Here is a 16,014-nt window from a genome sequence, read left to right as displayed (position 1 = left end):
AAAAGAAAATTTTGAAAGAGAGGCACCTGGCTAGTTCAATTGTTAGAGCGCAGCACTTGATCTTGGGGACATGAGTTCAAGCCCGACGCTGGGTGTGGAGCTTACTTTAAAGATAGATAGATAGATAGATACAGATATAGATATATTAAATACTGGAAAGAAAGAAGAAGAATATGAAGTTGATGAATACATTCATGATATGATGCAGTTGAGATGAAAGGATCATAATTCTGAGACTTACCAAGTTCTTTTGTCCTGTCTATGCCACACAGCCTTCCCTGCTGATAACATAACTATAAGGACCAGAAGTTGGATATGAACCTAGGAGTTTAGCCAAAGGAAGGGGCCTGGAGTCAATACGTGCTTATTTTTGTGGGAGTAAAGAAGCCTGACCACAAGTATTACTTGTCAAAGACTTGCTGAGCAGCCATGCCTTTCATCTTTTACATTTTTGACAGAGGACATATAAGGCCACAATGGGAATCCCCAATGAATGACCATTTAGGGCTGACATCTGAGCTTAATGATAAGATTTACTTGATGTTTCCATGCATTCTCTTTCTGTTCTTTTTCTGTGTCTACTGTGCCACACTGGGTATTTGCTGTCTATACTAACCACATCTTAAGTGTTTCATCTTTCCCATTTTTTGTTGTTGTTAGCTAGAACAGAATTGGATATTATCCAAAAAATACAACATATATTTACAGCTATTTATTATGTCATATACATCCTACCTATAAATAGAATTCTTACACAACAATAATTTTAGCCTCTAACACACTTTTGGCAAACTTTGAAAACTCTTATGTTCTTAAATATGATTTAGAATTTCAAAACAAATGTTTTTTCAACTTAAAGACCTGACAGATTTGAAAGTGTAAAAAAAAAAAATGAAAGTGTACCTACAATGTCTTATACCATGGTATCCTATATAAATAAACACCTTCTGCATAAATGTTTTCTTTCTAAGATACTACTGCTTTATAAGGTAGCTCATTCCATTGCTGAGCAGCTAAAATTGTTATAAGGCTTTTCCTAACATTGGACCAAAAATCTGATTATATGTAACTTATGTTAGTGGACCTAGTTTATTTTCTAGCCACTATTTCTTAGATCCATTGGATCAGAGACTCCTTTGAAAATCTGATAGAAACTATCAATAACCTTTTTCCCGGGGGGGGGGGTACTTATATTCATAAATTTTTATAAATAATTTCAAGGACTTTCTGGACTCCTTTAAGGCTTTCTCTTTCTTCTTTCCCTTTCTTCCTTTCTTTTCTTCTGTTCTAGAACAAGGTATGTTAAATTTTTCCATATTTTGTTTTTAAGATTTTATTTATTTATTCACGAGAGACACACACAGAGAGAGAGAGAGAGAGAGACAGGCAGAGACATAGGGGGAGAAGCTGACTTCAGGGAATCTGAGGTGGGACTGGATCCTGGGTCTCCAGGATAACGCCCCAGGCTGAAGGCGGTGCTAAACCGCTAAGCCATGGGGGCTGCCCAATTTTTCCATATATTAAACACCTTAGGTTAAACATTCCCAATTCCTTTAACCAGTATTAATATGACTTGATTATAGACAGAACTTCTATCCAGATCACCTGTTTTTGTTTATATTCTAGTATGAATATCTTTCTAAATGGGATGCCTTTAATTTTCCTGTAAAGTAATATCAATGTATTGGGACCGTTTCTTAACATATTTGGAACACTGTATAGTAGCATTTTTAGCATTCACACCACAGTAACATTCTTGCCTCATAATGAGTTTCTATTTAGCCTCATCTTTGCATCATCCAAAATCTCTGGGACAATGCTTAACACATTGTAGATGTTCCTGTGAATATTTGTAGACTGAATAAAACTTCCTAATCCTTTTTTGCATCAAAAGCTGCCAAGCAAGTTTTACCACATATTATACTAATGTGTGCTTGTGAGAGATGAGGTGGGAGTGTGTGTTGCACCATACTGAAGGAGTAGCTTTTTGGAACCTAAAACTAGAGATTTAACATTTACTCTTACTAAATTTCATTGTGTAAGACGAGTTCCTTTGTTATCTAGATAGATGCCAGGGAAAATAAAATATTGATAATCTTGCTTTCCTGTGTATGATACCATGCATAGTGGGTAGGTAGCAAGCACGTTGTAGGTGTTTCACAAATGTTGGCTAACTAATGAATAATGAATGGCCATAAACTTGTAGTTATCAAAGCATGTACTTGGAGAACTTGATTCACGAGTAGTGTTTTATGCTTCATATATCAAAATGAGTAATATTTTGAATATATTTTTTGAAAGATGAGCACTTTAATTATAATTTCATGTGTACTTTATAAATGTTAGGATAGAACACCTACCCTTAGTTTCCACCGCCACCCCACACCCTAGGATAGCTACAATTGATTATAGTGATAGAAACATTTATGGGATAGTTTGGGGCCTTCAACTCCTTGGGCCACAGACTTGAGCCAAGTCATTCTGAGTTTATAGTTCATGTGACCTGGGATTTTTTTTTTTTTTTTTTTTTTTGCCTCACAGGCAATTTTAATCAGCTTTGAAATCTTTGTTGAATGATTAACCACACTTCTGGCTCTTCATATCTTCTCTAGAGGAACTTCCTCTTTGTTCCTCCTACTAGGAGTAGAAAGTAGGGAACGGCAATGATTGGAAACCTCATCTTTTTTATAGCATCAAGAGGAAACTACCTTTGTGGTTATATTGTTTACTTTTTTGGGGTGTGTTTTCTTTTTCCGTGTAATCTAGGGAAGCAGCATTGCTGCTTTTTAAGCCCTGATGCTTTAACTGCTTGATATTTTTAGGAAGGGAGGGCATCTTTAAATAGTTATCTCTCTACATAATTTGAAAGAGTTTAGCCTCTGCTAGCCCTAGGTTATTTGAATTTGAAAACCTAGTGAGTGAAATTGATCCCTACATGGCTCAAATATCCCCACATTGAGAACTAATAGCTTTCAATAGCTTTCCAATGTAAGCTATTTAAAGATCCTGTGCTTCCTGAGAAAGTAGGAGGTTAAGTTAGCAAAGTGACAAGGAGACTGATCTGATCTATGAAGAGAATGTCTAAGACCTGGACTGGGGCATTCTGTCCTGAGATCTAGTCATTGTTCTCAACCACGATTCATGGTTCCCAAAGCTGACGAACCTCAGATAGCATTTTATTTTTATTTTATTTTTTTTTAAAGATTTTATTTATTTATTCATGAGAGACACAGAATGAGAGAGAGGCAGAGACACAGGCAGAGGGAGAAGCAGGCTCCATGCAGGGAGCCCGATGTGGGACTCAATCCTGGGTCTCCAGGATCACACCCTGGGCTGAAGGCAGGTGCCAAACTGCTGAGCCACCCAGAGATCCCAAGATAGCATTTTAAAATTAAAGATGTTCTTTTATGTGATGTTCAGTCAGGTATAGTCACAAGAGGAGACCATAGGAGAGGCACAGGAAAACAAAGTTTTTTATATTCATAGGTCCTATGATAATGTCATTGTGTGTCAGAAGGGAGTAGGTTCAACCAGTAGATAGGGAGCCAAGAGAGAGTACAACGATCTGTGGATTAGTGCCTTTGTTGGGATGTCAGATTGGGGGGATTTCACTGGTGCTTTTGAATGTCGTTACTAGGTCATAGAGGAAGATAGGAAGAATTTGTAAGCCAGGGGCCAGCCTTATCAACCTGGTGTACCTGGTCACCTGGGCAGGGTAATTAGAACTTGTTTGTGGGAATGTTGAGACAGTATAGAAAAGATTTAAATATTGTTTGAAAAATACAAGTACAATACCCCATCTTCAGAGTTTTTGATTTAGTAGTTCATCAAGGTTAAAGCTTAGGCATATGTATTCTTAGATTCTCCAGATGATCTTGGAAACCTCTGAAATTGTTTTGTTTTGTTTTGTTTTTTTAAAGATTTTATTTATTTATAATGAGAGACACAGAGAGGCAGAGACACAGGCAGAGACACAGGCAGAGGGAGAAGCAGGCTCCATGCAGGGAGCCCGAGGTGGGACCTGATCCTGGGTCTCTGGGGTCATGCCCTGGACTGAAGGCGGCGCTAAACCGCTGAACCACTCGGGCTGCCCTGACACTTCTGAAATTGTGTTGCAAAACTATGTATTTTCGTGATTTGGGGGGAGCTATAGCTTTTATCAGACTCTGAGAGTTCCTCAACTCCAAAAAGATTAAGAACACTTGCTTTCGGGTGCCTGGGTGGCTTGGTTGGTTGTGTGTCTTACCCTTGGTTTCAGCTCAGGTCATGATCTCAGGGCCCTGAGATTGAGCCCCCAGCTTTATGCTGAGAGTGGATCCTGCTTTAGATACTCTCTTTCCCGGGATGCCTGGGTGGTTCAGTGGTTGAGCATCTGCCTTTGGCTCAGGGCATGACTGGAGTCCTGGGATGGAGTCTCACATTGGGCTCCCTGCATGGAACCTGCTTCTCTCTTTGCCTGTGTCTCTGCCTGCCTGCCTCTCTCTCTCTCTCTCTCTCTCTCAAATAAATAAATAAATAAATAAAATCTTAAAAAAAAAAGATATTCTCTTTCCCTTTGCCTCTTCCTTTTTCTCTCTAATTAAAAAAAAGTCACTGTTGAGTCACTTGTTCTCAAATTTTATAGTGCTTCAGAATTACTAAAAAATTTGTTACAACACAGATTGCTAGATCCCACCCCTGGAATTTCTGTTTCAGGTAGTGGGGGGTGGAGCCTGATAATGCATGTTTTTAACTAGTTGCTTATTATTGCCAATGCTGTCAGACAAGGGGCTACCCTTTGAGAACCGCTGTTCTAGTTGGCTGAACTACTCTGTGCCTTCAGCATCAAGCTCTGGAAGCAAAGTGCACCTTTCAGATTTCCTCACCAGCTAATATAGTAATAAACATAATGAGGCATAACAAAGCTCAATCTAGTTCACCACTGTAAGAGAATAGTAAAGAAGACTCCTTCCTGGTCAAGGAAATGGCAATGGAAAGTACACAGGCATTTTTAGTTGACCCATTCATTGATGAACTGGTTTCATAAACGGTTGCTTTTCTAGTAGCAACTGTTTTTTCCTATGAGAGTAGAAAACTACATAGTTCCATGACCACTTAAAATAGTTTTTTTCTGTAACTAAATGATGTAACTTTTAAAGTATGCTCAAGGTGCCTCGGGTGGCTCAGTCAGTAAAGGTTCTGATTATGGCTTAGGTTTTGATGTCAGTGTCCTGGGGTCAAGCCCAGAATTGAGCTCTCTGCTCAGCAGGAAGTCTATTTGTCTCTCTACTCCAATCCCCCTGCTCCCCTGCATGGAACCTGCTTCTCTCTCTACCTGTGTCTCTGCCTCTTTCACTCTCTCTCAAATAAATAAAAAAATAAAAAATTTAAAAAATAAAGACTTGACGGGATGAGCACTGGGTGTTATTCTGTATGTTGGCGAATTGAACACCAATAAAAAATAAATTTATAAAAATAAATAAAGTATGCTCATGTTCTCCAAGGCCAAGGAGAATAAAGCTCGAAGTTAAAACATTAAAATATAAATTGACCTAAATGTGATGGAAAGCAGGAAATATATAATCCTAAGGATTCCTGAAATTAGGAAAACTTCTTGTTCTTTAAAAATCTCCTGTAGCAGGTGGTCAAGTTGTCAGTGCAGGGAAGCTTTCAAATCCCCAAGGAAAAAGCAACTGTTTGAAAAGCTATAACGCACTACTAAATCCACAGGAGTCCCAAAGAAGTTTATTTTCACAGACTGCTTCTAGTCTGTCTCAAACTTTGAGGGAAACTAAGATCCTGGAAGGAATCTTGATTATCCATGAAGAGTCTAATTTTGAAACTTTCTTCTCTATACACAGATAAACTTAAGCAAGGCTTCTGGGCATATTAATGGGCCTCAATATTTTCCTTTCCCAGTTAGATTTGGGATTTTTGTTGCCTTATCCTTTAGAGGGAAAGTCCCTCTAAAGGGGAAACAGGAACTGACCTGAATTAAGCAAATTTAGAGCTTTAGAGGGGAGGGAAGTATTTAAAGGAAGTGTATAGAAATTTTATTAGTGATTATTGACCTGAAATTACATCTTCTCTGTACTCATTTGCAATATAACTTTAGTTCCAACTTTAGAGTGTGCTGCTAAAGTGAGCACGTACTATAACTTTCGATTATACTACATGTTATAAAAGAAGAAAAGTTCATTTAAAATGAATCATTAATTTGTTGGTAATTGAAAGAAAACACTTCAGTATGAAAGTCTTTATGTAAAGTTTTTTCTTCCATTTTAGTTTTTTAAATTTGCATAGCAGTATTTTGATATGACTGTCAAAATGTTGGCATAAATGATCAATAATTAAAGAAATACGGTTGAAACTTGGATAATTTTGGTATTAATTATATTTTGAATCTAAGTGGTACTTAGCATACATGATCATCATTACCTAAAAAGCATTAATTTTTTAAAGAAGTAAAATAATTACCATATCATGCTTAATGGAATTTGTGAATCCCCCATTCGTTGAAAAATTCAGCTTCTAGATTGTTGCTGACATCAGAGTTTTTGACAAACAAGGAGGTAATGGGGAAATAATTGTAGAGCCTTGTTGACTTGTGCTGTACAAGAAACAGATGTTTGCCAGACGGAAATGAATAAAACCAGTAAAGAAATAGATATTCTATTCAAGTTTTCAAAAGTACAAACAGTGAAATGATTAAGAAAAATTGGAAAATACATTTTTAAATTAGTTTTAGAACAAAAAAGACCAGGAAATCTGTTATATGCAAACATTAGGGCATATACCCTACTTTCTGAGATGGTATGCTTGACAGGACGCAAAACTATAAGACATATTTTAGCTTAACTTTGAATTTCTTCTGTGATTTTGATTATTACCCTTTTAATACATGCTTTGCATTTATGGTTGGGTTCATTTAATTTTGTAATATTTCCCATTCCCACAAAATTACGTTTGCTTTTTTATCATAAGAGATAAAGGATCTGTGGATTACAGAAATCCCATATTGTAGAAGTCTCCCATGTAGTTTTATTGCTGCCCAGTGGTACAAACCTTGGATAACTTACTTTATTCTGATATGAGAGAAGTTAGTTTTCACTTTTAGCTCTTCCACCTTATCTGAATGATACATGAACATTTGACAATATTCCCTTTATGCTTTAAGATATGCAAAAGTAGAAGCAGTGTTTATGAAAAATTTGATTTAATCTTCCTTATCTTCACTTTGCTCATAAACATGAAGGAGATGGCTTAAAGAAGACAGTATTAGTATTAGAATCTTAGAATTTGAAAGAATCTTTAATATTTGTAAATCACTCCTTGCCACAGCCAGAAATGGGATCCTTCAGTGACTTAACACTTGTCAAGTGTTCATCCAGATTTTTCTTAATTGCTTCTAGTTATTGGAAGCTCACTACTTCATGAGTAAGTCTGCTTTGGTATGGTGATGTTTAATTATTATAAATTTTTTTATTCTTTGTGCTGAGCTAGAATTGGCTTTTGAATTTTACTTACACAAGATCCTTCCTTTCCAAGTAACCTAACACTTTAAATAATTGTAAATAATCATTACTTGTCCTCTTCTTCTCTAGACAAGACATTCTCCTTTTGTTTAAATAATCCTAATAATCCATGATTTTTAAATGTCGTTTACACATCTCAGCTTGTAATTATTTCTCATGTTTTCTCAAATTGAACAAGATATTCAGGGATAGTATGACCAGTGCAAGACCTCAAGGGACTGGTGCTTCTCTTTTTGAATCATTCTGTCATTTATTAATTTGCAAATACAGATAGTCTTCATGTAATAGTATGTAAGACAAAAGAAGATTAGAAATAGTACAGGTACAGGTTAAACATATAGGTTAAAAAAGAGTACTGTTATTTAGCATTCCTTTAACCAGCTTCAAAAACTATCATCCGGGCACACATTTCATTGCTTTTCCTATTGCAGGTTGTCTTGATGAAAGTAATCTTTGTTTTTATTAAAAGACAAATTATTCTCAATGAGTATATTTGCTCTTAGTAATCACTGTTTATTAGGTTTTTTCTATGATTCTGGTTATCCATCTTGGGGTTTTGCTGGAGTTCCAGTTTACTAGCATATAATTTGTTTCTGAATTGCTCCTTTCCTCCTTTGTATCAATAGATACCTGTCTGTAATATCTTGACAGTGCCTTGATTTGTTTTTTCAAAGACTGTCAGTAATGGCTCTGAGTTTATATCTGTCAAGTTAATATGCTAACATGTAATTTATTTGAACCCATATAAACTTGGATTTTTAGTTAATAAAAGCATGAAGATTGTCTTATTTTTTGTAATAATAAAACAGCAAAAAGTCTAAATATCCAACACTAAGAAAATGCATAATAAAATTCAGTGCTCATTTACTTAAGTTTTTATTAGGCAACTATTTTAGAGAATGGTGATGTAATGAGTTTCAAGATACAATTTATAAGCTGCTCATTTTATTTTATTTTTTAATATTTTATTTATTTATTCATGAGAGAGGCAGAGACCTAGGCAGAGGGAAAAGCAGGCTCCTTAGAGCCCAATGCAAGACTTGATCCCAGAACCCCAGGATCACAACCCGAGTCAAAGGTAGACACTCAACCACTGAGCCACCCAGCTGCCCCAGGCTGCTCATTTTAAGTTGTATCTTGAAACTTGGTAGCAAATATACTTGTAAAAAAAAAGGGGGGTTAAAAATCTACTTACTTCTGAACTGTTAAAAGTAGAAGATCCTTTTTACCCATTTCTTTTGTTTTCCAAATTATCTCTAATGTAATTATGTTATTTATAAGGAAAACTAATTTGGTTTCTTAAAAAGAATCCTCTACTTTCTTTTCTGGTTTAGTTTATTTGTAATCTCTAGTTTACACTTGCCATATTAAAAATAATTTTCTTGACAGAAGTAACTAACAAAATAGGAATTCTTTTTCTTTTTAACCATTAATGGTTTATCATCTTCCTGTGTTCTTTTTATGAACACAATCTTAAAAACCCTTTCATGTTGAATTGCTTTTTTTTTCTAATCCTGCTTATTTCTTCTTCCTGAAAGGTAACATCAATGTTATTAAAGCATATTAAAAATATATAAATTATTATGCTTTACCCTTTTTTTCCCCTCAGGTATATAATTTTGTACTTTGTTCTAGACTGGTTTCCTTTTCCTCCATTTTATGTTCAAAGTTTAAAGTTTTATTCAGCAGATGGCAAAACACTTTGCTCTTTGCCACCTCATGCCAACAAGCAATGAAAACAATATAGTTCTTTCACACCATCTTAGAATGTAAAAATCATTCAGCTCTGAGTTAGGAAATCCAGGTTCTAGTCCCAGGGCTTCTATAAAAAGATTTTGGACAGGAAAATTCAGTCACTTATTTTCTTGTTGTGTCTGTTTCTTCATCTGTAAAAATTACATTATTACTCTCTAAAGTTCCATTTCTGTTTTTAAAAGAATTTATTCAGTTTTCTCATTCTTTTTTCCCCTATATGATATGAAAATCCACCTTTATCTTACATTAAATGCCCATACTTATCTGATGTTATTTAGGGACTTTCTAAACTATCTCCTGATGACTCTTTTTTTTTTTTTAATTTTTATGTATTTATTCATGAGAGACACAGAATGAGAGAGAGGCAGAGACACAGGCAGAGGGAGAAGCAGGCTCCATGCAGGGAGCCTGATGTGGGACTCCATCCCGAGACCCCGGGATCATGCCCTGGGCTGAAGGTGGCACTAAACCGCTAAGCCACCGGGGCTGCCCTCTCCTGATGACTCTTGATTCATGCTCCAGTTTCACACTGTTGTATTAATTGAGCCTGGAAATGTAGTATCTGTTAGGCTAGTTCCCCATCATTAATATTTTTTTCTTCATTTTTCTCTTTCTCTCTTTCTTTCAAGAACTTTCCTGATTATATTTACTTTTGCATAAAATTGATTTTTCCAGTTCCAACATCTTATTGGTATTTTTATTGAGGTCAGATTAAAGTTTTGGAATAATTTATAGAAAAATTATATTTTCGGGACTCCTGGGTGGCTCAGTGGTTTAGTGTCTGCCTTCAACTCAGATCTTGATCCCAATGTCCTAGGATCAAGTTCCACATTGGGCCCCAAAGGGAGCCTGCTTCTCCCTCTGCTTGTGTCTCTGCCTACTTCTCATGAATAAATAAATAAAATCTAAAAAAAAAAAAAAAACCACGAAAAATTACATTTTCATTATTGACAGTTTTAAAGGAAAATATCAGGTATTTAGAGTAATATATGAGCTAGGGAGACAAAGTAAATTATCAAACATGATCACTTTGTTAGTGAATTTTCCGGTATCTGTATTTAAAGTAAGTAGTAATAGTACTTATACTGGTTTTGAAAGAAGTGTGAATAACTTAAGAAAGGTTAAGCATTTAATTTTAGTCATATATGGCTTTATGTGGTGACAGGATATAAATATAACAGTGTCCTAATATTGGTATTAAATACAGATCTAAAAGTACAGTTTGGAATTACTCATTTATTTATAGAAAGAAAAATTGGTTATCTTAATGACACACACCTGCAAAGTTTGAGAGACTGAAGAGTAAATCGAACCTCATAATACTGGGAGGAAAGAAGTGCGTCTGATCAGGGAGATTCTGAAAAAGAAAACATAGCAATGACAAACTTAGAACTACTCTAGAGTATAGAGTATATGCCTTATTAGTATTCAGATGGCCCAGAAGGAAAAAACAAAACAAAGGAAACTGAATTCAGCCATATGGTTATTGAAAAAATGTAGAGTGTATTTGCATAGTGTGTTTTTATGTTGTTTTAGTTTCCTCAACAGTGATTTTTCTTAGCTCAACTATATGTCATCAATATCTGCAAGGTTTAAAGAATGGATGCATTCTGTTGCACTCCTCTTACGACTGGGTGTGATATCAAAGACACAGTGAAGAAAGGAGGGAGGGAACATTAATTCTCCAATTATTAATTGAAGTTTTTAAAAAGATTTTATTTATTCATGAGAGACAGAGAGAGGCAGAGATCCAGGCAGAGGGAGAAGCAGGCTTCCTGCAGGGACCCTAGGATCATGGCCTGAGCCAAAGGCAGAGGTTCAACCACTGAGCCACCCAGGTGCCCCTATTAATTGAGTTCTTAAGGTGTAACTTTGGGACACTTGGGTGTCTCAGTGGTTGGGCACCTGCCTTCAACTCAGGTCATTATCCCAGAATCCGGGATTGAGTCCTGCATCAGGCTCCCTGCAAGGAGCCTGCTTCTCCCTCTGCCTGTGTCTCTGCCTCTCTCTCTCTGTCTGTGTGCTCTCATGAATAAATAAACAAATCTTAATAAATCTTTTTTAAAAAGTGTAATTTTTTATTTCTATGATAATTGATTTATTTCTTTCCTGCTAAATAAAAGTGTAGAATGTGTGTTAGGGTAGGAATTTGGTTGTCTTTTCCTCACCATTGAATACCTAGGCCAAGGGTAGTGCTTGTTACATTAAAAGACATCCCATACCTGTTGATTGAATGAATGTGCTGAATGCTTGAAGGAGGGAAGAAAGTTTTAAAAATCCGCAAGACTAGGCCCATCCGGGGGATCCCTGGGTGGCGCAGCGGTTTGGCGCCTGCCTTTGGCCCGGGGCGCGATCCTGGAGACCCGGGATCGAATCCCACATCGGGCTCCCGGTGCATGGAGCCTGCTTCTCCCTCCGCCCGTGTCTCTGCCTCTCTCTCTCTCTCTCTGTGACTATCATAAATAAATAAATAAATAAATTAATTAATTAATTAATTAATAAATGAATGAATGAAAGAAAGAAAGACTAGGCCCATCCATATCATCTGAAAATCCTTTTAGACCTCCTAGTCTGTTGAAAGTAGGGAACCATTTTACACCATCTTTGCAGTCCCTGGAGGTTCTGCATGGATTCATTTTTGTGAAGAAGTTAATCCTTTGGACACTACCATGATTCAATGGTTAAACGTTTGATTGTGTATTACAGAACAGTAGGGCACATTGAAAAGTATTTTCCTGACTTTAGTTAGCCTTCACATAAGGCCGTATCACACTAAAATCCTCTGAACTACTCTTGTTCATCTTCTTTTCTTACTTTTATGTCTACAAAAATATTTACAGTGCTAGGCCATTGAACCAAGAGGCTTTTGGATTTTATTTTAAATATATACTTGGAGAAATCCACTTGTTTCTTTAGGCTTTTATATCTTTAAAGGTGAGGAATTTATTTCCTAAGATAAATGGAACCAAAATGCTCGTTTATTTTAACTCTTAATTACACATGTAAGGTTCTTACATTATTGGAAGAAACAGATTTTCTTTAGCTAGCCATACCGTGTTGCTTTCCTTTTAGCCTCTGTTTACTTTCTCACCTCTGTTGATTTATTCAGCTTGTAACCTAGAAACCAGCTAAAAAGGAAGGAAGTCAGAGATGTGTATTTCTGGGCAGTAACTGGAGTAGTTTCCTCTTCCTCTAGCCTGGTTTAGCTGCCAAAAAAGACTTTTTACCCCCTACCCTCACCCAACTCCCCTCCTTCCCCCAAAAAAAGGAAAAGAAAAATTAACAGTAACTATTCAACTTACTTCCTTAATCCATTAAGTTATAAGCCATAAGAACAACCAATCTAAAGGACTAAAATTCTGCTCTCCTCAAAATGGTGCTTTTTGCTGTCTGAAAGGTGGTATCTACCATCCCTAAGAGGTTGTAAAAACAAGAGAGAATTAAGGAGACTTGATGTAAAAGCTGAGCAACTTTTTATGCTTGCTAGGAAGTGGGTTCTCTATATTGTTACTTCACTGTTTTTATCTGTATTAGAAATTTACCAGAGTACCAGACCAGATTCATATTCTTACACTTTTAAAAATATTTTTAAAATATTTGTCAAGCCCAATTTATGAAATAAATATTAAAAAGATATTTATGGCTTTCAATTAGTTGCATATTTGTGCTCACCTGTTTGTATTAAGAATTGACTATATAATTTTTTTTTAAATAATGGAGAAGAATTTTAATTCAACTGTGATATAGTATGAAATAAAAATGGTTTTTCTTTATTGATATCACTTATTTTGATTTTTACAAAATTATTGTATTCTATGCCACTAGGGATATATAAATTTGATGGCATTTGGATTGTTAGCTTAGGGTAGTTCTATTTGCTGTTTGTTTCTGTAGTGTAGTAATAGTACTTGAGGAACAAAGACAGCTTTTTTTTAAGTCTATATCATATAGTCAAACTTGAATTTATGTGAGTTTGTAAGATGAATCCTGTGAAATATTAAGCTCATTCTGTAATGTACAATAAATTGTAGAAATGTAGTGGAAAATGTACTGAAAATGTGATGTTTATAATCTAGTAGCCTGCATCAAACATTTGATGTTTCTTTGTTGTTTGGGGCTCAGAATAAATCTGCGGTATTGATCCAGTTGTTTTTTTCTTTTTCATATATTACATGACATTTGGAATTCTTTTATTTCCATATAAGTTTTATATTCATGTCTAATTATGAATTCATCATTGAAATGGTATCATGTAATATTCACTTGATTTATTATTTTATTTATTTATTTTTAAAGATTTTATTTATTCATGACAGACAGAGAGAGAGAGGCAGAGACACAGGGAGAGGGAGAAGCAGGCTCCATGCAGGGAGCCTGATGTGGGATTTGATCCCTGGGTCTCCCGGATCACACCCCGGTCTGATGGCAGTGCTAAACCGCTGGGCCACTGGGGCTGCCTGATTTATTATTTTAAAAATATTTTGTTCTAAAGCTGTATTTTAGTACCATCAGTGTTCTAAAGCTAATCTTACCATAACATTCTTAGAATAATCAGTATCTGTCTCTAACATCCTTAAAACAAAAAGATTGAGATTTTTTTGTAGATACAGTGTGTCATATACTAAGTTGAAAATATCTTTTCAGTGGTTAATCTGATGTCTTCTGTGAAATGAAACTGATACATCTGGAATAGGTATAGAGAAGGCATTGGGTGGTGACTGGCAGTTTTTCTCTTAATATGATATGATGAATTGGTTGTGTGTGGTATTAAAATAACATGAATTTTTAGGTTTATTAAAATTGAGATGTCTACACTGGATCGTATTTATGACCATTCACATCATTTAAAAAATAGGGCAAATGTTTTCTACACTTACAGATATCTAATAGTCATTTTTTTCATATTCAGTGTGTATATACACATGCAGCACACATCTAATTCTAGACTATCTCATTTCAGGTGCTCAGTAGCCATGTGTAGCTAGTGGCCACTATATTGGACAGCATAACTCTTGAGGTTAGAAAGAAGTGAAGAGTGTATGTTAGTAAACACATTAGAATAATAAATTTTATGCTTTTAAATGATAGATTTTTATAACTGTGAGTTGTCTAGATTAAATTGTTTTTTTTTTTTAAAGAATAAAGTTGCTTCAGGGGTATTTTTTTAAGTCTGCCAAAATAAATATGACCAGTTTTTCTTTTGAGTTATGTGGTTATGTCATTTGATTTCATTTAGACTGTTACTCAAAAAATGCTTTTAACTGTTTTTTTTCCTGGTTTTCTTTTAATATCAGTATATTTTTAAGCTAATGATTAAGCTAAAAATAAGGACTTTAAAACACAGTATTTTCAATAGTTTAAAGTTAAACTTTTTTTTTGCCAACTTGAGAGATACTTACATATTATTTGTTTTCTGCGCTTTCTCGCCTTCGTTAATCTGGAAAGCAAAAAACTTTGCATTTGCTTTATTCAGAGAGACAGTAAACTTGAGGTCTCAGTCTCACCACTAGTCTGTCTTTGTCTGTTGTTAAAATTATGAGCCAGTCTCTATGGCCGCAGCCAAATGAGTAATCACCAGTAATGTGACTCGTGCTGGAAGTGACTCCATCAGCACCTGTGACGGGGGATTAGTTACAGTTTACAGAGCACCGCCTCTTCCCTTCTCTCAGTGTGCCCTAAGCCAAGTAGTCTTTCTCATTTGGGTGTCTGCACTGTTGGAAGCTACTGCAGTGTGTTTCCACGCAGAGTACAGTGGGAAAGGCTTTCTCTAGCTGATGGATGGCTGTTCTCTCTATTTGGAGTATCTCACTGGTTATGTAAGCGACCTCGGGAGAAATTATCCTGACCCAGATCGGAGGATGCAGTAGTGCTTCAGCTGCAGGATTTCTTAGTCGTTAACACCACAGTGCTGATGACAAAGAGCGAGTTGTAATCCTCATCACTGCCAGGGCTGAGCCAGAGCAGACAGAAAATCGTCATTTGCTCGTCGGAGACTTGTTAGGTTACAGCTCTGCTTCGTTTTGTGGTCTTGGCTTTTCTTCCTATACAATGACGACGCTGCAAGTGAGCTCAGAAATGCTTGGTTTGAGAGCCATTTGCCTGTGATTTTTGAAGAGTAAAGAAGTATTTAGGCTAGATTTTTAATACTGCTCAAGAGTGAAATGGAAATGTCAGCTACTTCTTGACCTTTAAAGCTGTGTCGTGGATTTCTGAGACTTGAAGATACTTTAAAATTCTAAAGAACAAAGTACGGTTTGTATTTTTCTGCTTCCTTTTTCTTTTGTCTTAATTTACATTTGGTTTTACTTCTCAGCCTTAGGAATTAAGGTCATTGCCTTTTACTGATCTAGCCTTAGTTTTCTTAGTTTTATGAAATTTTAACTATTTTCATTTGTTCAGAAAAGATTATTGTGTGTGTAGTAATTTCATAACACTGTAAAAAGATTAAAAAATAGAGTTTGTTTAAAGTATTACAGCAGAAACATTTCAGGTTAGGGCTTTCAGAATACAGTGTTTTAAGGGAAGTGAGGTTATTTGTTTTGTGAGGGTTTTTGTGTGGTGTATTCCAGTCCCCACCCCCAACTTGTTTTCTAACAGTATCGTGTTTTTCAATAGACCTGCTTGGGTGGGAATTTGGACTTTGTTCTTTCAAGTCACTCCAGTCTTTTTTTTTTTTTTTCTGTAGACTAAACCTTGACTTCTAAAATGTTGCTTAGTTTTCTGCTTCAGCGTTTTCCTTTAGTGA

General features: G+C 35.7%; 1 protein-coding gene across 4 annotated transcripts in view; it reads left to right on the top strand.

Annotated features, from left to right (window-relative positions):
* Nucleotides 1-16,014, top strand: part of JMJD1C (jumonji domain containing 1C) — a 324,083-nt gene that overhangs the window by 217,738 nt on the left and 90,331 nt on the right. The window contains exon 1 of one of the 4 annotated variants that reach the window (XM_026013587.2): nucleotides 14,899-15,516. The exons of the other annotated variants lie outside the window; for them this stretch is intronic. The gene's annotated coding sequence lies outside the window, so the exon portion shown is untranslated. Of the gene's footprint in view, nucleotides 1-14,898; nucleotides 15,517-16,014 lie in introns of those variants that run through there. 4 annotated transcript variants of the gene reach the window in all.

Source organism: Vulpes vulpes, chromosome 4, assembly GCF_048418805.1.
Source record: "Vulpes vulpes isolate BD-2025 chromosome 4, VulVul3, whole genome shotgun sequence".
NCBI lineage: Eukaryota > Metazoa > Chordata > Mammalia > Carnivora > Canidae > Vulpes > Vulpes vulpes.
This window is presented reverse-complemented; position numbering and strand designations above follow the sequence as displayed.